This window comes from Haliaeetus albicilla, chromosome 17 (genome assembly GCF_947461875.1).
Source record: "Haliaeetus albicilla chromosome 17, bHalAlb1.1, whole genome shotgun sequence".
Classification (NCBI taxonomy): Eukaryota; Metazoa; Chordata; class Aves; order Accipitriformes; family Accipitridae; genus Haliaeetus; species Haliaeetus albicilla.
In genome coordinates, this window is record NC_091499.1 from 12,872,297 (window position 1) to 12,893,266 (window position 20,970).

Genomic DNA, 20,970 nt, shown 5'->3' on the forward strand with positions numbered 1-20,970 from the left:
AGTCCCTAGAGAGCTGCCGCCTGAGCTGCAGCACACCATTATTTTTCAGTAGTCCTCCATCTCCCTGCTCTTGGTCTACAGAGACACCACTTCATGCCCCAGCCCTCCGTCCCCATGTTTCCCCCCCACACCTCAGTGGAAGCAGCATAGGAAACGACACGGACGGCTGTCTAGTGGTTGTAAAGCACCCAGGACTCCTTCAGTGGGACCTGGCAACCGGGGGTCCCTTCTCCAGCCCAGGTGATCCACTGCCAAACTCGGCCTCCGCTCCGGCACGGGGTTCCTCTGCCCAAGGGAAATCATTTCCCCTGCACTGATTCACTGATTTGCAGCTGGTTAAATACTCCCCCCTCGCCTCCTTGGTGAGCACACACACATACACAAGCACATGGTGTGCAGCTGCACGGAGAAGCCCCGGGGGAGGCAGAGCTATTGATGTGCCATGCATGGCCTGCCACCAGTTGAGAAAGCTCCCAACTGAAAGGGTAAATTGCTTATCTTCACCGTCAGATGTTCTTCACGCTCTCTTAGATGAAGGATCAGTCCCATGTCTAAGCCAAACTCCTGCCTGTCCTTAAAATTCACACAGATCCATAAAGGTAGAAAACTCTGATTGCAACAGACTGTGCTGCGTGGTCCCTACAGCACTTTCCCCTCCTTGCTGCCTTTCTCATCTAAGTGCCAGGAACCACGTGTTGTTACCTTGGGTTTCTCCTCTTTTGAGGACAGAGAAAGGCAGCTGAAGAGTGCTTCTTCCCACGGCCTTCGTTTTGGTGTGGGCCAGGTCTACACGGCTGTCATGGCAGCCGCAGCAGCTGGGACCACCGGCACGCCATGCACGGGGGCCAGCCTGGGCTGCAAACCTGACTCCCACTGAACAGGGACTATTGCGGGTAGGCTCCTGCGGTACCCAAATTAACCTGTTCTCGGGTAGGCTTGCAGTTTCAGCGTAACGCTGCTCCCCATCATAACCGGATCCTGTTTTCAAGGTGAGGGCGATGGCTTTATGTGTTGCAGGAATTGTTCTGTGCCAAAGCAGAGAACTAAAGAAGCTGATGGTAGAACGGGACAGAAACGCTAACCCACTCGACTGGCGGAGTCCGAGGGTAGTACACTGGCCCACACCCTCACAGCCCAGAAGAGACCCGCTGGTGGAGGGTAGATTCTTCCACCTCAGGAGACTACTGATGAGAATGCCAACAAGAGAAAAATGAAATAAAAAGCCAGGTCATTGAGACTACTAAATGCCAAGAGGCACGAGAAACATATGCAGAAAGGCTCATTAATCATAAAATACCCTCATCGCTCCCTCCTGTGCCTTGCATCGGGGATCCAAGACAAATACTGGAATTCTAATCTCTTTTCAAGAAATTACACCAAACGACATGAATTCTTGACTTCTCCATGTTTGCGTTTCTAGGCAATAGGACTTTAGTATAACTATTCCACGCCAGGTACTAGTTTTAAAATGGAAGACAGACCTCCTTGACATCCGATGGTGGGAGGTCTGAGATACTGCACATGACCAAGTAAATCTAATTCTCTGAAGACACTGTGGGATTCCTTCCCACTTATATGAGAAGCGGCTGCTTCTTTTTGTTGTTGTTGGTTGTGTGTTTTTAATGTAAATGCATTTCCCCTTCTCCAGAAAATGTTCCCAGGGTATCATGGCACGCTGAGAGTAAGACTTGTGTGGCATCTTGCTTGAAGGGAAAAATCAAAGTTTTCTGCTACAGAGGACTGAGGAGTCTCCACACCAGGGTTCTCCCAGAGAAGACCAGCTCATGGGAAAGCAGAGGACAGAAGCTCAGGACTGACCTCAGGATTTTCAGCCTTCCTACCCGATAACAACTGTTATGCTAGCACAATACGTGTCTGCAAGTCTGCTATGTAAAAATAAGGTCCCTACAATTAAATGCTAAAGTAAGCTATGGTGAACAATCTAAAAAGGAGGACCCAACTACGTCAGATTTTTGGACGACTGCTCAAAGTGGGCAGTTCCTTACGTAAGGCCTAATTTTAAGGTACGACTGTCATACAAGGACATAAGAACAGTTTTCTCTCTCCCTCTCCCTTTTACCCCTAATGGAGACTCTACATAGAAGACCATTTTTCCCAGGGAGCAAATGGCATTGCTGCAGACTAAGAAGAGAAAACAACACTGATAGGTGAAGGCCCCACTGCGTGTATCTACAGCAATGCCAGCTCAACACATTTCCACCTTCCCCTGTCTGCTTGATCCCATTTCTCCTCTACCACAATTCACTGACCCCCTACTTCTTCCACTTTAAATTTCTGTAGCCTTGCTTAGGAGCAACACAGTGAAATAGCTGAGTTTGAAACATCTTTACAAAAAGTTGTCACCTTTTTGTTTTCCCCTAACTTGAATGTTTCATTGATATGGGATTTATTAGAATCATAGAATTGTTTAGGTTGGAAAAGACCTTTAAGACCACCAAGTCCAACCGCTAACCTAGCACTGCCAAGTCCACCACTAAACCATGTCCCTAAGCACCACATCTACACGTCTTTTAAATACCTCCAGGGATGGTGACTCCACCACTTCCCTGGGCAGCCTGTTCCAATGCTTGATGAGCCTTTTGGTGAAGAAATTTTTCCCAATACCCAATCTAAACCTCCCCTGGCACAACTTGAGGCCATTTCCTCTTGTTCTATCGCTTGTTACTTGGGAGAAGAGACCAACAACCACCTCGCTACAACCTCCTTTCAGGTAGTTGTAGAGAGCGATGAGGTCTCCCCTCAGCCTCCTTTTCTCCAGACTAAACAGCCCCAGTTCCCTCAGCCGCTCCTCACAGGACTTGTGCTCCAGGCCCCTCACCAACTTGGTTGCCCTTCTCTGGACACGCTCCAGCACCTCCATGTCTTTCCTGTAGTGAGGGGCCCAAAACTGAACACAGGACTCGAGGGGCGGCCTCACCAGTGCTCAGTACAGGGGGACGATCCCTTCCCTGCTCCTGCTATTAATAGCTGTTCTGGTGCAAGCGGATGCACAGTAAATGGTTGTAGAGAGGAGAGTGAAACAGGAGCCATGAGATGGAAAACTTTGCAGTCCTCTGGAGAAGCCCCATGTGAACCCACACTTTCAGCTTAAATTACCAGCTATATATGACTGCAGAGCCGGAATATTTTGGCTTAGCCCAGCACGAACACAGCTGCCCTACCTCTGGCTTTACAGCAGCAGGTACGATGGTGTCACACTCTAACACAAGGCACGTTAAGGTGCCACCAGAAGAGCAAGGTGCGTGATGCTCTTACCTCTGGCTGCTGCCCATAGTAAGGCACAGACCAGCGTCGTCTGACCAAAGAGACATGGACCAAGGAGGTGGAAGGGCCTTTCTTTCCCTGCTGGAAACCTACCAAACAGTAACCACCTCAGAAAGGGTACCACAGAGACTTTGCACGCTCGCTGGTGATGTCTGCACTGCCATGCTTCTGGCTCCTGGTGCCCTGTCCATGCATATTTCAGACAGGGCAAAGGGGATACCCTAATTTTAGTGACTAGTTCAGTTATCGATACAGGCACGTTCTCTGTTCATCATAAGGCTCCTCTGTGTCTTGCCAAACATAGCTGGAAGGGGAGGGAGTAAAGGGAGGAAGATATTCTGCATTTATGTTTCCGTTAATTCAGCAAGAGAAATAGATCAAACGTTCATTTATTCTGTGTTCCAGGACACTTCTAGACACTATATATAGTTTCTCAGATACCAGCGTCTCCCTCACCTACATATTCACACTAATCCATATAAAACTATGAGTCATTACACAAAGTTCCATCCAGAAGAGTAAGCCATTCATCCTTTGGGGGAGGAGGAGAGGGGAAATTAAGAGCTGTTTCCAATTTAATTGGCAGACTTTACATTTTTGTTCTGCTTCCACTGGAAAGTGTGGTGCTAATTTTTGTGCCACAGCTTGTAGCCACGGTGAGAGCTCGATCTGCTTCATTTACGTCTACCAGTAGGACCTCTAAAAAAATAAAATAATTTAGAATTGTATTTGCCATGTGCCTCTGGTCAGCATGCAAGTTCTGTGTGCTGAACTAAATGCTTGTGTTGTTTTGAGGACTCAAATGTTTTAAAACTCCCTGCAACTGTTAAAATTCCTTCTTCACCAAATGGGTGGTAAAACAGCAGAGTTTAAATGGCACACTGTAACTCTCACACCAACTGCTCAAGCCTCAGTGTCGTAACTTGAAAGCATGATACCTCCTGAATCCATTTTGAAAAAGAGAGAGAAGTAACATGGATTGACTCACGATGCTCTGCAGCATACCCTCTCCTTTTGCTTTCATACAGTAAAGCACATGTATGCCCCACCCTGTCTTTTTACTGTATCTTCTAGTCAAAAACATGGTTTCCTGTGCGCAAGCAGCTCTTTTTTTGTGTAATTTTGAGGTGAGGCTGCGTAGAAAGCAGCAACTTGGAACAGGTATGTGTTTTAATTCCTACATCACCTACTCCAACATGGGGGTTTTAATTATGTGTTCCCCTTTCCAACGTGACAGAGGACAGGGCTTTGACTGTCTTCTCATTTTTTACTCTGTGTAATTTCTGATTTTTTTTTTCTCAGCTGCTTCTTGGCTTTCATGACCTTCTCTCTCATTTTCTAATCCAACAATTCCAGCCGTGCAGCTGCACTCAACATTTATGGCTATTTCAACTCAACCTCCCTCATCCTGTTCCTTTTTGCAAACAGCCCCTCAATCAGGGTGGCCAGTCTTTGCCTCCTGAGCAATTCAGGGGCTGTTCCCACAGACTGCATCACCCCAGAGGTGAGGGGGCTCCGCTGGTGCAGGGACCTGCCATCACCCCGCTGGCACGGAGATGGGTGAAGTCCACAGGAGCTGCTGAGCCCCCAGGACCACCAGCAAGGCAGCCCCAAGCACTGACCAGCAAATCCTCCAGAGAAGGACTGGCACCTTCAACTTGAGCTGCTCCTGGAGCTCCTGCTCAAGGAGGGACACTAGGGAGACTTGATCTATACGAGGATTTTGGCACACAGACTGAAGGGTTACAAAGACCAGCCACCTCAAGTCCAAAGCAAATAATACACAAGAAACAACAGCTAAGCAGTCTTTCTGCAGGAGATGAAGTTGAGCCAAAGTGCTATAAGCCTTTCAGCACCTTTTCCCAAACTACATCAATTTAATTCTCTATGACTTTGCTAATGATGCACGTATCTCACTACACCTTTGTGGGGCATTAAACTTCCCTGCAGTTACTCCTTTTCAAAACATGTATCAAGCCTTAACACTTCCACAATGGTTGCATATCAACGTTTTCAAAAGTGTCAAACACACAGTCTAGAACTACTGTTGGGTCCTTTAGTTGCAGTCTCAATTAATAATGGCATATGAGGTGGCACAAACATCAGAAAGACTGCTCTACACCTCTGCTTGATATCTAATAGCTACATTTAACAGCTCAACTCGCTTAAGCTCCCCTGGAGCAGAGCATTTGGAGCTCCTGTCAACCACGAGCTGATGCCAGGTATTCCAGGTACCTCCATGGGGAAAACACCCTTTTCTTCAATAAAATGAATAGGTAAACTCTATCCTGCTCCATGGCAGAACAGTGTGTGAACTGAAAAAAAAAAAAAAAAAAAAAAGGTAATCAGTGGGCACTAAAGCTGCACGATCTGCTAAGAAAGAAGGGTGTTACATCAATCAGATGTACCTGTAAGTATAGGTCTGCTTCCTTCCATTCCCACCTCCTCCCCAAGCCAGCACGTGCAATTTTATCTTCACCACTAGCATGATGGCAGTGTAGCTTGCAAGGCTATAGCATTTCATCTGAAACGTAAGGGAATATGAGCACACATGCAATACGCTCGACAAATATCCAAGGCATTAAAAGCACCTGAACAGTTGAGGAAAATTACAGGCCCTCAAGTAAAGATTTCAAAATTACAAGGAAACGAATCTGCACTTGCAAATGTTAACACCAAGCTTCTTGGGGTACGGCTGCAGAATGCAGACATCTTGTCTAAAGAGAAAGAGTCTCCTCACAAATTCTAGGTGTTCAAGCTTTCTTTTTATTTAGTTTTAAGGCTCACCAACAGTTTGTATTAGATATTTAAACCTTAAAGGCTACGAAATTATTTTATCTCAAAAAAGGATCTTTGAGAGGCAAAAAACGCATACTTGTAGCTGACGAGTAACAACCAGGGAAAACTTTTTCTTTTAAAATAAAGTTACCCTTCTCGCCTTCTAAAAGTTGTGGAAACTTTTAAAGGTAGAAAAGGCCATGGCAAAAAAAAAAAAAACCCAAACCAAAAACAAACAAAAAAAAAGAAAGAAAAAAGAAGAAATGCAACAGTAGATAACTTTAAACACTTCGCATACCTAAAAAGGGCATATTAAACCACAATCTTAGTCATAATCCTACAGCAGCAAATCGGTAAGAGCAAAGGCGACACGCCGCGGGCGCGACCTGCAGCCGCCCGGCTGTCGGCGAGGCGGCGGGTTGGAGCGCGCGACACACACGCCAAAGGAAGCGGGTGTCGAACCTCGCCCCGCGCGGCCCCCCACCGCCCCCCGCCCTCCTCCGACCACCTGCGGCAGCCTCGGAGGAAGCAGGCGCGCTCCCACATACTTTCCAGCGACGCTGCGCCAGCCACAAAGTACGCACGCAAGCCATCGGCACACGTGTGAAAATACATACGCGCAGTACCAGCGCTGAGCCTTTCTGCAATGATTAACCTACTTCGCAGGCAGCCAGACTTTCTTTCTTTTCTCTTTTTTTTTTTAATTTAAAAAGCAAACCAGAAAAGCAGCCCAAGGGGCAAGAGAGACCCCTCCATCCCATCCGTGCCCCTTCCCTTTCTTCCGCTCCACGCACACCTACCCACACCTCCGCAGCGCTGGAAAAAGGCTGTAAGCAGGGCATTGCCACTAGTGCGTCCTGGGTGTTGGGAGCTGTGGTTTTGAGATTAAACACCCAGCAAAGAAATTTCACCTTTTTGACCAGATTTTTCCATAGGTGATTGAACATGGGTTAGGAAAATTTTAAATTAAAAAAAAAAAAAAAAAAGAGAGATTGAGAGAGAGAAATGTCTAAATTTCCTCTCGTGCTCAGACGCAGCAGCATGGTTCAGATCACTTCTCTGAAATCAGCTAAAATTAGGGCAAAAAGGGCACATGACAGGTGCCTGAGAGAAGGTGCCTGGCCGCAGGGACCGCACTGTTGGGGACACTGGGAGCCACTGTCCGGGCAGCAGGACCTGGCTCGGGGGCTCTCCTCGCAGGTGCTCCAATGCATTGCTATCGGTATCATTTCATCAGTGGTCAGCCCTTAAAAAACAAAAAAACCCCAACCATGCAATCTTCCCCCCAAAAAAACCCCAGCAGCCACCAGAAAAGAAGTTTTACCCCCATAAATCCCAAATAAGAAAGGAGCAGAAGGGAACAAGTGGGGCTGGAGGAAGGAAGAGGTGCAGGATCTCTGCTGGTAGGAAAGCAACTCGCTGTCCGAGGGTCCTCTGGAAACTCTTGGGGCACTTTGCATATTCTGCAACAACGATTTTCCCTCCTTGAGCCGTTTCAGCCTCGCCAATACGCCAGGGGAGGGGCCCATGGGTGGGGAAGGAGTTAAAAACAAACACTGAAAAGCTATTTGTAAACTGTTTCACCCCAGCGATCACTTCAACTCGCGGTTTCTTTAACCGACTGAGCAGCGCACCTGCAGAGCGAGTCGGGGCAGGAGACAGTCCTCCGTAAATACCCGGGAGAACCCTCGCCCGGCTGCGGCTCCTCGGGCACCTCTCTCTGCGCACCAGGATGACACCGGTGTGCCCGACTTCACGGGAATGTCCTAAACTTTACAGGCAGGAAACAAATGGAAGGTAGGCAGAGGGAAAAAAAAAAAAAAATATATATTCCTCAGATAAAAATGCTCTGAATACAGTTTCAGCTTTGCAACAGTCAACACTGCCTTTATCTGGGTTTCAGCAACTGCAAGGTCTTGGGCGCCTGGTCATCCCTCCTTCACCCCACAGACTCTTAACCAGCCAAAGAAAGCAGCTGTGCCAGGTGTTAGACCAAGTACGGCTGTAAATCCCACAGCCTCCTCTGCCCCGTCCAGGTGCCCCAAAACTCGAAGTGCCAAACCCGGTGATTAAGCGATCCCCCGAACGCTGCACACCCCTGTGACCGGGAGGTGCCCGTCTCCTCCGGCATCAGTTCGGCGCTCAGGGTCGGTCACCCGGCGTTGACCGCCGGAGGTCAGGAGCAAAAGGCTGGAAGCAAAGGCACTCCTCGCAGTTTTGGTTTACTCATAATCCAACGAAACAGCACCAATTTTCACCTCTGGGCGGATTACTTCCTTAACAAAAAAAAAACCAAAAAAACCCCAAAAAACCCAACCAAAAACCTAACCAAAATCCAAACCAACTTCAGGCAGTGAACCAGCCATTGCTCGAGTCACAGGTGCAGGGAGCGCACCGAACCCAACCACTAGCTGCACCACCAACCTCAACCCTTGCTCTTCTCTTCCCCTCCCCAAAACTAGCAAGGAGTCAAGCTGCTCCATAGTGCTCTGAAGCTTTACATCAGAAACCTAAAAGCAATGCTGGTGTGGGCACAGGCATCCTATGTGGGGTGGGGGAGAGCGGAGGGGGTTCAGCAGCCGATGGCTCGGCCAACCGGGCGCTTACCTGCAGCTCCCTCTCCGTCGAGCGCAGGATTGCCGCCGGTGCGGTCACCTGCACTGCCAACCGCAGGGGGCTGCAGCGGGCAGCTGAGACCCCTCCGTTGGTTCAGGGCCTCCCAGGAAGGTGCCAGTTTTGATTTTTGGTAAACAATGGAGCAATTTTGTAATATGGTAATCTTAGGGGCAGTTTCTCAGGCTACTCTGGTACAGCTTTTGGGTCCCTCCGTACACAATCCTATGTGGTTTAATTTTTTTGTTTGAAATCAGGCAAGGAGCAGCACTTGTACAGGTTGGCTCCTGGATGCCTTTCAACCAAAAGCAGGTGAAAGCTCTGCTCACACATGAGCCAACTGAGAAGCAGACATATCCAAGAAATTTTCAAGTTCTGATCCAGCATCGCTCCTGAAAAGGAAAGCTCAACAGCTGAAACCAAACCAGAAACAAGTAATTTTTTAAATATGATAGTTGCAATCAGTCTAAAGAGGCAAGTGCATTAACTAACACTGCTGATGTTGGAAAACGTGCAGGTAATCAGGATGGGCAAGTCTCAAAGGCTGGTGTTCAAATAACCAGCATGGCTGTTTGTCCAAAGCTTAACCAAACTGTTCAAACCCACTGGTGTGCCAAGTCAAACTGCAAGGAAAAACCTTTCAGAAGCTGTATTTCTTCACGCTAGAACACGGCTACCAGGACCTTTCAGGTATTTACATTGACTGGAATTGGATTCTAGGAATGGGGAAATAGATCTTCCCCTACCTTCTCCTCAAGACCAAACCATTTTTTTCTTATTCTGACAATAGCAGAGCACAACAGACTTCTGCTTTGACCCCGTTACACCGCAGCAGGAGGCAGCCACGGGCTGCCTACAGACCCTACAACCGAAGGCTATTCCTTCCCATCCACCGGCTTTTGCATTGCCCGTTTATAGAACTGTGGCACCGGGAAGACCCTAAAACCATCTGCACCACAGGATAATCACACACAGAGACGATGACTTCGCTGCAAGAAATGGACTGAAGTTGCAGGGGAGGAGGAGGACGACAGGTGCCTGCGGAAGGAATAATTAAGGTGTTGGGCTAAGCAAACCACTTTCGGTACTCATGTTTACCACCCCCACCTCACCTTACCCCCTGCACACACACACCCTCCCCATAGCACTCAAGTGCCTCCCGCACTCTGAATTCCTTTGCTGTTGGGCGCAGTAGTCGGCCCTTTCATGTTATTTTAGAGCAGACTGTAAAGACTTTGGTCCTGTAAAGTTCTCCCGTGACATTACCGACCTTGTTACTCTTTATGCTACTCCAGCTTCCTTAAGAAAGAAAAAAGTAGTTAAAAAAATTCTCAAGTGATTCAAACAAGTCCTCTGTTCGTCTTCAGAAATGACTGGCGTCACCTTAAGATCAAAATATGTACCCATTCGCTATAGGAAGGCTTTATAGCTTCGAGTTCTATATAGGTAACACTTCAACAGCACAATCATTTTTTTCTACCAAAAAGAGTCATGAAAAGCACCAGAAATATTTGCAGCAGGCAGCTAATACCAATTCCAGCTTTCCTTGCAAGGTATTTTCACTAAAGTAGTCTTGATAGCATCACAATTTGTTGAGGTAGGGAACAATATAAATTAACAAAGTCATGATGGGGGGGGCGAAGGAGGGAAATAAGGAGGCAATACTTATCTATTGAAAGAAAGACTTGCGAAGAACAAGAAGAAGCATTACACTGATTAAGTAATACAGGGGTTGGTGTACAACAGAACTTGTGAATTACATTTGCAACCTTGTGTTTTGCCTTAATAACTGGGGCTAGACACAGCAATTGGACTGTAGCTGTACCACACTGCATGCCAGACCTTACTTGCTTTGATCTTAGGGAATGGTAAAAATTTTGAAGAGAAAGTTTGGAGGCAGTTTGAATGATGCTCACAGCTTCTTAAGCTTGGAATCTGGTGGTTAGTGCATTAAGCATTACTCACTTTCTGAACAAAGTGGAAAGTTAACACAAATTGGCAGATGACTAACTGTCCAAGAAACAGATTATTGAATGAATCACTGACTCTACTTTTAGTCTAATAATAAGACAAACGAAGAGGAACAAGAAGGGGAAAAAGACAAACAAAAATTTTCCTTGCAGAGTGCTTATATTTGCACTGCCCATGAACTTCCAGCTACGACAACCTACGCAACAATTTTATGATTTACCATGAGATCTAAATTCAGGTTAGCTCACTGACACACCTCAGCAAAGTCCAACAAGTGCGCGGCCAAGCAGAACCTCCTGCACTGCACCCAGCAGCAGAACAGGTTGCCAGCTCCCAACATTATGAAGGATGAGATCTGACTCCCTCCTTCACCTGAGCCAATTCAAGCCGATCAGGGCTGCTCTGATCATCTGCTGAATTCTTTACTCAGCATCTCTGAGTGCATACACTTGCCAGCCTCAGGGTGATAAAAGGTTGCAAGGAAGACCTCAGGGTCTAGGACTGCAGCCACCTGGTTCAAAAATCTCTCCACAGTCACCAGGTCTGCTCATCTCCTCAGCTATGACTTAGGTTTGAAATCTGAATTCACAAGAGCTCATCACAGCTGGGTGATAGGTGACACAACCAGGTCACATCAGGCCAGAAGCAACGAGAACCAGGTTGGAATAACAACAGAGTTATTTGAATACTTGCAAAAGATAGTACTTTTGCATTTTGTTAACGTAGAAGACTTGCTTGATTGAGTTCTGTTTTCCTCCAACGTTTCTTTCAATTGTCTGTTGCAAACACAAGCCAAAATTAAATGGCCCGAACCTCTCGTGCCCTGGCAGCAAGCTCTTACTGCCAAGCCACAGGTTAGGCTGGGCACAGGCTGCTCGTGGTTTTCTGCAGTACCACCACATTGCGAAAGCAAGACAAAAGTGACCTTCAGGAGATGGGGCATGATGATTTGATGGTCATTGTGCTTTGAGGGCCAGGTGTCCCATGGTCAGCTCCAGGTCTTTTAACAAATTTTGGGTTCATTTGGTCCCTTACCAGACCCTGCAGTAAACTCGACCAGCAGAAAACTAACCCTACACATACAATGAATAATCTTCTGCCAATTTAGCTCTCAGGGCTGGCCCACTGTGGGATGAGACAGGTGCCGGGGCAAGTGCAAAGCAAGGAAAGGAGATGATGCAGAGCAGAATCAGAGTCTCAAAATTCAGTAGCGACAGCGTCTGTTGCCCTTCACAGGTCCAGCCCCCCGTGATTTTGGAGACACAACCCGTTTCAGAGTTAGCAGAGCTCAGAAGATGGATGAGATTTAGACACGATATTCATCCGTCACAACACAACCCTCATGACACTTCTGATGGCAAGATTTTCTAAAGACAAGCTGAAATCAGAGCGCTGAACCTATGTCCTCTTGAACTCTGAATAACCACCAACACTGTCATTTGCAGTCCTTACTGATTATTCTTCTGTGAACTTCAGTAAGAACTGTCCATAAATAAACCCCTTAAGTTGGAAGTTGGCCTTTTCTGCTATACCAATCTGAAAACAGTAAAATCTCCCTTATTGTTGCCATGTAACAAACAACTGGATTTTCACATGTTTCAAAGTTCTATCTCCACAGGCTTCTGCGCCTCTATTTTTAGTGCGCCTCTTCCAGTGAGAAGCTACAAAACAAAGATTCTCCATCACAGTCTGGTTATCCAAGAAACGAACAAACACATCCAAGGTATTTCAGCACAATCCAAATTAACTACATAAATACATTTAAATATTTAGTGGTAAAAGATACCTGCTCACACTGAGGGAGCTGGGATAGGTCTAGATTTACTGAGGATTTGTCCGAGAATGGATTTTGTAAAAAGCATACTCTGCTTTTAAAACAGAATAATAAGAAACAAAGAACCATCACATCCTTATAAGGAGTAACTTACTACTATAAATATTGCAACAACAGAGAAAGTAAACATGGAGGTTTCATAAATGTTGGAATTTTTACTCTTAACAGGGAAGAAAAGACTAGCTCTGCCTCATTTATAGTCTTTAAATCTTATAACAACACAGGCAACTTGAAAGCAGGCAGCAACACTATATATTAATGCAGCAGATCAGGAGCCACTGATTGGACTACCATTAAAAGTAGAATATCTTGCATAAAGAATTAAAATCTGATATACTATAACAGCATGGAGGGCATGCTCTGCTTATATGAAAACAAAATAACTTCACATTCTACAAGGTACAGTTTCAAACAAAACGCAGTATACGCTAGGGCTTGCTTTGTTGCACTGAACACGGGACAGAATCTTTACAAAAAGATTCCAGCCTCATAGGTAAACAGCTAGAAGGATGCCAGCACATTTGAAAACTAATACCTAAAAAGAAAAAAAAAAAAGAGAAAGAGAAGAATTTAATAGATCACTTTCTGATTTGCCCTTTTTTCAGTATCACTTTCAATACTGGAAGACGTGCATTTCCTCCTAGGTAATGACAGATACATCCTGCAGTCGTTGTTTATTCTTCAACTCCTATTTTCTGTTTACTTTCTGGATCCTCTGACCCCAGCTCAAACAGCAATACAGGCCACTCAGCAATCTTACTGTCCTCTCTTTACTGGAGTGGAAGAGAGGTGGAGAACAGCAGCTCGACAAGACGAGGTAGCGTGCCAAGTCTTCCCCCACTCGACATAAATAGCTTATATTTTCCAGATGCGCATCTCTGACATCGAGGCTAAGCGTCAGCAATAGTCACTGCGGTGAAACACAAAACACTGAGGAGACAGGAGAGGGAAAGATTTTAGCACCACAAGCAGTGGTACGATTAGGTTTTTTGGGGACGGTACAAGATCTTTCACTGTTGCACAGCAAAGCACTACAGCTTCCATAACTTAAAAAAAAAAAAAAAAGTTCAAAGTAATATTTTCCAACCTTTCACTAAGAGTAGGGGCCAAAACCACACGTTTTAAAGGTCTTCCACAGTTTTATTATTAGAAGTAGAAACCCTACTGATACTGATGAGTCATTTGTATTGGCGGAAACCAAGAACACCCATTTTCTTTAAGCGTTACAAAGCTCTCAATGTGGTTTTCTATTCATTACTGGTCAAAGTAGTTGACTGAAAACAAAACAAGTGACAAGAACTCACCTTATTGTTACTAAAGCTTGTGTTATACCAGCTGATTTTTTTTACCACGCTTTTAGTGATCGCTTATTTTTCACCCCATTCCACAAAAAGAAGAAAAATACACAAGAGGACTACAAATCTAAACTCCATGACAGTAAATCCAGAACTACAGATGGATAATGCACTCCGCTTCTGCAAATGCTTTTGTGATCGACTAAGAAAGGAAAAAGAAAGGAGAGAAGAAGAAAAACCACAACAAGATCAGTTAAAAATCATCAGTCAGCAGAAGCTATCGTTCTAGGATCCTTACGAGTAATCAGAATAGAGTCTGTAAATAAAGAAGCACTTGTACAAGAGCGTAAGTTTTCATCTTCACGCAAATGAAAGAATCCTTTCACGCTAATGGCCAGCGATATTGCCACACAGGAGATAAAAACTGGACTAAGAAACAGCAAAATTCTGAAAAGTAAAGATAGCTAAAACCAGGTTTTTAAAGTTTAATCAGAATTCCTTGCTGGCTTTAAAGAACATTTCTGCCATAAAAAGGGGCGGAGGGTAGGAGACTGTACAGCTTGCAATTGGCAAGGGAAAATACAATTCATACGCTGGACTGGGCATATCCGAATCGGGAACAATGCTCAGGAGGGAATTTTTTTTTTTGTAACGTCCCATTCACAAAAAAAGAAACGAAATAAACCCCAGAGGTTTGATCCTGCTGAACATCCGTAGCATCTAGATGAACTTCCGAGCACAACCTCCACAGCAGCGCAATGGATTTCTGTTTTACACTAGGCACCTAGTGGAACGGCAGCCTGGCAAAACAACAGTGTATTTCGATATTTCTGGGGAAGAAAACCCACAGCAAAGCAGCGACCGGAGAACCGAAAATAACCTTTGAACAACAGCTCGGCAACCGACGGTCTCTCTGCCTGCGCCTCCTATTGTGGATAGTTTATAGCGAGGGTAGCTCCAAGCTGCACCAGACACGTGAGTCAGCAAGAGCAGCTTGTAGGAAACTGCTGACATGTTCAATTGCTCTCACATACACTGAACACACCTACCCACTAAATAAAAAACAGGCTGCATGCAAATCGGGGTAGAGGAACACCTCCACACCTACAGTTCCTGTTTTCCTAGTTCAAGTTTAAATTTTAAAGCGATCACTAATAAAAAAAAAAACAAAAAAAAACCACCCTCCGTGGATGTCAGCTATAATAAGTAGCTATGATTAAGTCTCAAGGGTCATTTTGTTTATTCAAACAGACGTAACTGCTTTTCCTCTTTTCAAAAAACAAAATTGCTGCTCCACAGCCCAGAAACCCTCCACAGTGACAAGCAGTGAACAGTTCCTGTTTTTCTTAGTAGGGAGACTCCTTTTGAACTTATGCACCAAAACCCATCTACCCATCACAGCCCGGCTGAGTGCTTTCAAAGCTCAGGAGCAAAAAAATACGCTTCCAGCTTCCATTTCAACTCCTACTAGGGGCAAACTGGAAATTCCCAGGGTTTTCGTTCCTAACAGCTTTTCAAGCATCTGTTCAGTTGATGCAACAGCAGTGAAAGTTGTATGCAAATTACAGGTCTTGGGAATAAATCTGGGAGGATCTGACCCTTTTAGGTCACCTTTCACACTAAAAAGAAGAAGAAAACGGCGTACCACAGGTCCCGGTGCCTCTTGCCCCTGCAGCCACCACCACCTCCTCCTTCCCTTCTTCCTTTGAGGCACTGACGCTCAAGTGTCCCGGCTTGCTCCAAGGGCAGGTTTGCACCAGAGCAAAGGGGGAGCAGAGGCAGAGGAGATGGAGGAGGGATGAGGGGTTATACACAGAGGGGCTGCACGCCTGGCAGCCCCCTCGCCCACGCAGGAGTTGCAGTTCAGCCCCCCACCGCATTGGGAGCTTTTGCAGGCAACCTGTTTCAAGCCAGACAGGGACACATCTATTGATCTGCTGAGATGCCCGTGCAGCGCAGCTGGTGTTCTTCAGGTTGTTGCCGTGGCTCTTTCTGCATAAAGATCAATACAATCAAGCAGAGGAGCCTTCCAAGCCCGATTTTTGACGGGTCGAAGTTCTGCCGTACATGTAAACTTTTAGTATAAAGGTTTTCTCAAACTTGTTCCTTCGTTCTTTTTTATTTACCTGTTCTGAACATGTGGTTGCTCTCTGATCAATACCATCAGTTACTAGAACTTCAAGTCCATCACTGGCGACAAAGCCTTCTGTATTCATTCCGCTGCCTGCCTGCTTCAAAATTACAATTTATAGTCCAAGACCGGCACAGTAAGTAGTGCTCTTTTCAATCCACTACAAAGATGTTTCTGCCTAACTAAAAAGTAAAATGAACGCATTGCAACTCAGCTGGCTATATTCATACATTTTACATCTTCTTGACGCAAGCTTCACATGAATGTGTAATATTCAGGCAGCTGTCAAGGTTAATGTGTTTTGGCTGAATTTAAAGCAATGATGACCATTTTTTTTTAAAAAACTGAACTAGCAGTTTGAGTACTATTCTGGAAAACCTTAGGGAGTTACTGGGGGTAGAAACCTACTGCCCATTCAGCTACTACAACAAAATCATTTAGGCACCTACTCAAATATCAGTAAAGAACTGCAATATCAGAAAGACTCTCTTCCACATTCTCTAAAGCATCCGTAGTCAGGAGGAACACTGAAAGCAGCAGGAATAACTCAGACTTAAGAGTCCAAGAAAGCTTTAAGTTTAAATCCAAATTTTCTTCAACACATTAATGGAAGGAGTGGTATATTGCCCTTAACAGTTCAACTCAGAAACCACTAGTATAAGACCATCACACCCAAAATGAGCCGAGCTGGAAATTCAGACCCAGAGGTGAAAGACAGAAGCATGCATGCCTTCAAACGTAAGTCAAATCTGCTAAACACTACAGGTATGTTCATGCAACTTGTAAACTAAGAAGCCATTCAGAGAGCATTCCTTTGAGTAAAAAGGCACGTACATTTTGATTTGAATATATAAACCACGTTCATACCATCTGAATTAAAATCACAGAGACTCTGTTCACATCACACAATAAATGCTATTCAATTTACAGCAACAGTTTATTACATAAAAATGTCATTACCACCAAAATGATTACTTCGCATATATTAACATTACACATCTCATTTTTCTGCTTAGCACCATAAACATCTCTTAGCTATGCTCTAAAGGTCTCCTCTTTATCTATGCGTATGTGAAGTCCTACACCAAAAGAATGTCACAGGCACACAATGAGAAAACATCTCTTTTTTTATTCTTCTTGGATTAAAAAACAACAACAACAAAAAACCAAACCCACACACAAAAAAACCCTGATCACTGATTTTTTTTGTTTTTCATGGCTGATGATATTTTTAGAGAAAACCTTGAGGAAAATAACTAATTGGCAATCATACTGCAGCATCATTAAGAAAAATAGCTATGGCACTTCAGAACACAAAATTAAGCAATGAAAGTTTTAAAATAAGCAAGGGCAAGCAACTTCTGTCACATATTCCACACTACACATCATCTATACAGGGTTTTATTTTCAGCTCTCTTTGTCATTAATTATGCACACACGGAAAGAGATACGTAAGATTGCTACATAGTATGGAGATTTTATTAAACTCATTAATTTCAATGAGTCTCTGAGGCCTTCTACAATGTCAAAGATTTAGCAGAATCTCCTCATATTAGGAGCATCGTGAAAATACCTATTTATTGGTATGTGGACTGTTATTCTTCTCAGCTAGCAACTCAGGTGCTGTCTCTAACTTTCCTCCATGCCCAGAACGTAAGAGTGAACAGCGAATGTTTTCTTGCTGCAAAACGAACAACAGAAAGCAAGGAGGGAAGGGGAGGTGGGCGTCCCACCTACATCACTAGCGCATCCTGCCAGGGTGCACGACATTAATACCAACACATGTTTGAGATGTGCCTCCAGGTCAGAAAGGGACTAGGAATACCTGCCCCAGCACTGTGTCCCAGTGTGAGATACTCGGGCATAAACAATTGCTGACGATTAACCAGTTGGGATCTGTCAGCACGTGCATCAGTTGTGCGCCTTCTGTGCGCACCTTTCCTCACAATTGTAAAACTTTTCAAAAAATTGAGTTGTTTAAGAACAAATTACAGAGCAGACTTGCCCAGCGTTGCCCAGAAATGCACACTCTGCTTCTGTGGAGGATTTCTGCAAAAGATCTCTAAATATCCTGACAACCACCCCATCTCCAAAATCACTAGGGACCTTTCTTGCCCACTTGACAGCTCAGTCTACTGGCGTACATCTGTTTGAATGGCTCGTCCAGCGCTACAGAGCAAACTAAGAGGAAAACTAGACCTCTGATCCTGATTTTTCAATCCTCTACTTTTCCAATTAGTCACGGCTTCCTTCCATTTCTCGCAGAGCACCTTCAGAACAGCCTTTGAAGCTGGAGGGTCAAATGTGAAAAACGATGCTGAAAGCACAGGTTCAATACACCGCAGGGAAGTACAACGCCGATCTATTTTGTGGCACAAGCGTCCAGATACCACTGATGGGGGGCAGGCGGGTGGACACAAAAGGCAACACGGGCTTTTAAAAGAACAAGCCCACATCTGAAGTGGAATTTTATTTCTCTCTGTCAGAAGTAAAGACTCCTAAAACACCAGTTTCAGGCTGCTGCTACAACAGCCCCGCAGACAACGGCTTAACACGCAACCCTATCGTTTTATTCTATCCATCTCATCAAATGCGATTATCTCAAATTTCAGTATTTACATACCTGAAGAAGTCAATTTACCCAAGCACCACCACTACCCTCCTCAAACTGCAGAGCATTCCCCCATCTACAGCAGAATCTCAGACAATTCCCTGCCTCATAAAAACCCGACCTGTTTCTAGCTTGAGCCCCAGAATACCAAATTAAAATATGCACAAGTTTAGCGACAGTTCCAAAGTCTTCGAAAAGGGGCTTTCATCACGAAAACACTGACACGGCTTCAACTAGAGCAAACAGCAGCACTGTAATTTCCCAATCTTTCCAACATCCTAAAGAGTAATTCTAGTAAGATGCCATCCCCGCCTCGCGTTTATTATTAAGGAACGAAACCCGGGCTTTACTCCGGAGCTGCCGGGGCTTCAGCAACAAGGGCACGATGATCTCACGGTAACCGAAGCGTTTTAAGCGAAGACACCCGCTGCACTACCAAAATAGCCTGCTCCACAAAAGGAGAGGCATGATTTCACACTTCGCGTCTTTCATGACAGCCAGCGTCTCCGCGGCGCGCTGCCTTTGCCTACACGCTACGCGTTAATGATCCAAGAAACTGTTATCGGACTTCACATCTCGCCCCAAACCTAGAAAAACGGGGCGGGGGACACGGGATACACACACACACACGCTCGGGGGGTGCGGTGCCCGCTCGCCCCGAGCGGCTGCAGGTGGCCGGGGGAAGGGGCCGGGACGGCCCTTCGCGGGGGGGGTGACCCGAGCGGCTGCCGGCCTGACCGGCCCTGCGGAGCGGAGCGCGGGGGGGGGCGCAAAGACGCGTCCACGGACACGCGCACACACACACACGGACAGTTCGGCGCCCGCCGCGCATTCCCCGTTACGCAACGCGCGTGTTTCCCACTTGAAGGAATAAGCCAGCAGCACTCCTGCAAAGCCCGCGGCCGCTCCGGGGGCGGGGGTGCAGCCCCCCCCCCCATCTAACCCCGCGCAACAGCTGCTCGGGGAGGAGGAGGAGGAAGGGGGGAAGCCACGCTGCCCCCCCCGCCAGCCTCTCCCCCCCCCCCCCAAACTTCGCCCCCCCTTCCCCAGCGGGGCTGCCGAGCCGCGGAACAGGCGCACTCACCTCGCCTCCGCGCAACTTTCGGGGGTCGCCCCTCTCGCTGCAGCCTGGTGGGGGGGAGTGGGGGGTAGGGGGGAGGGGGGAGGCCGCGGGGCGGGGTGGAGCGGGCCCGGGGCGGGGTGGGGAGTGGGGGGGGGGAAGGCTCTTATAGCTGAGGAGGTTTGGGGAGGGGGGGGGTTGCTCCTGTTGTTGCTGCTGCTGTTGTTTCGGAAATTCTTATTAGTATTTCTCTGCGGTCAGAAACCTGCACCCTCCCCCCCCAAACGAAAAAAAAAAAAACCCCGACCCAGACGCTCATCACATGGCGATTGCTTTGAACCAGCTGCTTCCAGAGCCAAAGTCTTGCGGAGAAAAATAAAGGGGGAAGGGAGGGAGGGAGGGAGGGAGAGAGGGAGGGGGCTGGCAGGGGGGCCGGAGGAGGAGAGAAAGCCGCAGCGGAGGGACGGAGGGTGGGAGGGAGGGAGGCGGGGGGGGGGGGGGGGGAGCGGCACCGCGGCGGCGGCTGTGTCGCTGCCGGAGCGGCGCCCGGGGCCGGCGGCGGTGGCAGCCCGGCGGAGGCGGAGGAGGGAAGGCGGCGCTGCGCTGCTGCCGCGGCCGCTGTTGCCCGGCTCTGCCGCCCGCCCGCCGCCGCCGCCGCTCCCGCCGCCTCGCGCGCCCCGGCGCAGCGCCCGCCCCCGCCCCTCAATCGCTACATTGTTGACATTCGCAGGCTGACATCATCCTCCCCGCCCCGCCGCCCGCTCCATTCACAATAACGCTACGCCAACGGCGCAGCGCCCTCTCCCCCGCCCGCCCCGGCCGCTACGCGCAGAAAGCGGCGTACGGCCGCTCCGCGAATCGCGGCGGCGCCGCTGCTGACGCCCCGCCCCGCCCCGCCCCTCCGGCCGAGAGCCGGCCGCGCATGCGCAGGGCGGGCTCTCTCCCTCCCGCCCGCCCGCTCTTCTCGGAGAGGGCTACGCGCGAGCCTCTGCCTTTCCCTCGGTGCGTGCGCGCGTGCCGCCGCTGGCGCCGGGCCCCGTGCTCGGGGGCTCGCGCCGGCGGCCGCAGGGGCCTCTGGGAGCCGTAGTCCGCCGCCAGGGGCCGCTGGGGCGGCGCGCGGGTCCCCGCCGGCCGACATGGCGGCGGCCCCAGCGGCGCGGCCGGGCCCGTCCCCACCGCGCCTGCCGCGGAGGGCTGTGGAGCCCACCTCCCCGGGCGGCAGGCCTGCGGGAGGACCGGGGACCGCCGCCGGTGGGCCCGGCCGCGGGGAGGGCGAGCGGAGGTGCGTCGCCTCTGGGCGGCTGTGGGCCGAGTGTGATGGGGAGGGCGAAAAATACCGGCCCGGTCGCCCCTGGGCGCCGGCGGAGCTGCCGCCGTTGGTCCCGATGGTGT

The 20,970-nt window shown here is 47.8% G+C and overlaps 1 protein-coding gene across 2 annotated transcripts in view; it reads right to left on the reverse strand.

Annotated features, from left to right (window-relative positions):
* Nucleotides 1-19,674, reverse strand: part of BACH2 (BTB domain and CNC homolog 2) — a 197,100-nt gene extending 177,426 nt beyond the window's left edge. For both annotated transcript variants that reach the window (XM_069804871.1, XM_069804872.1), the window contains exon 1: nucleotides 19,603-19,674. The gene's annotated coding sequence lies outside the window, so the exon portion shown is untranslated. The remainder of the gene's footprint in view (nucleotides 1-19,602) is intronic.
* Between the last annotated feature and the right edge of the window lie 1,296 nt (nucleotides 19,675-20,970).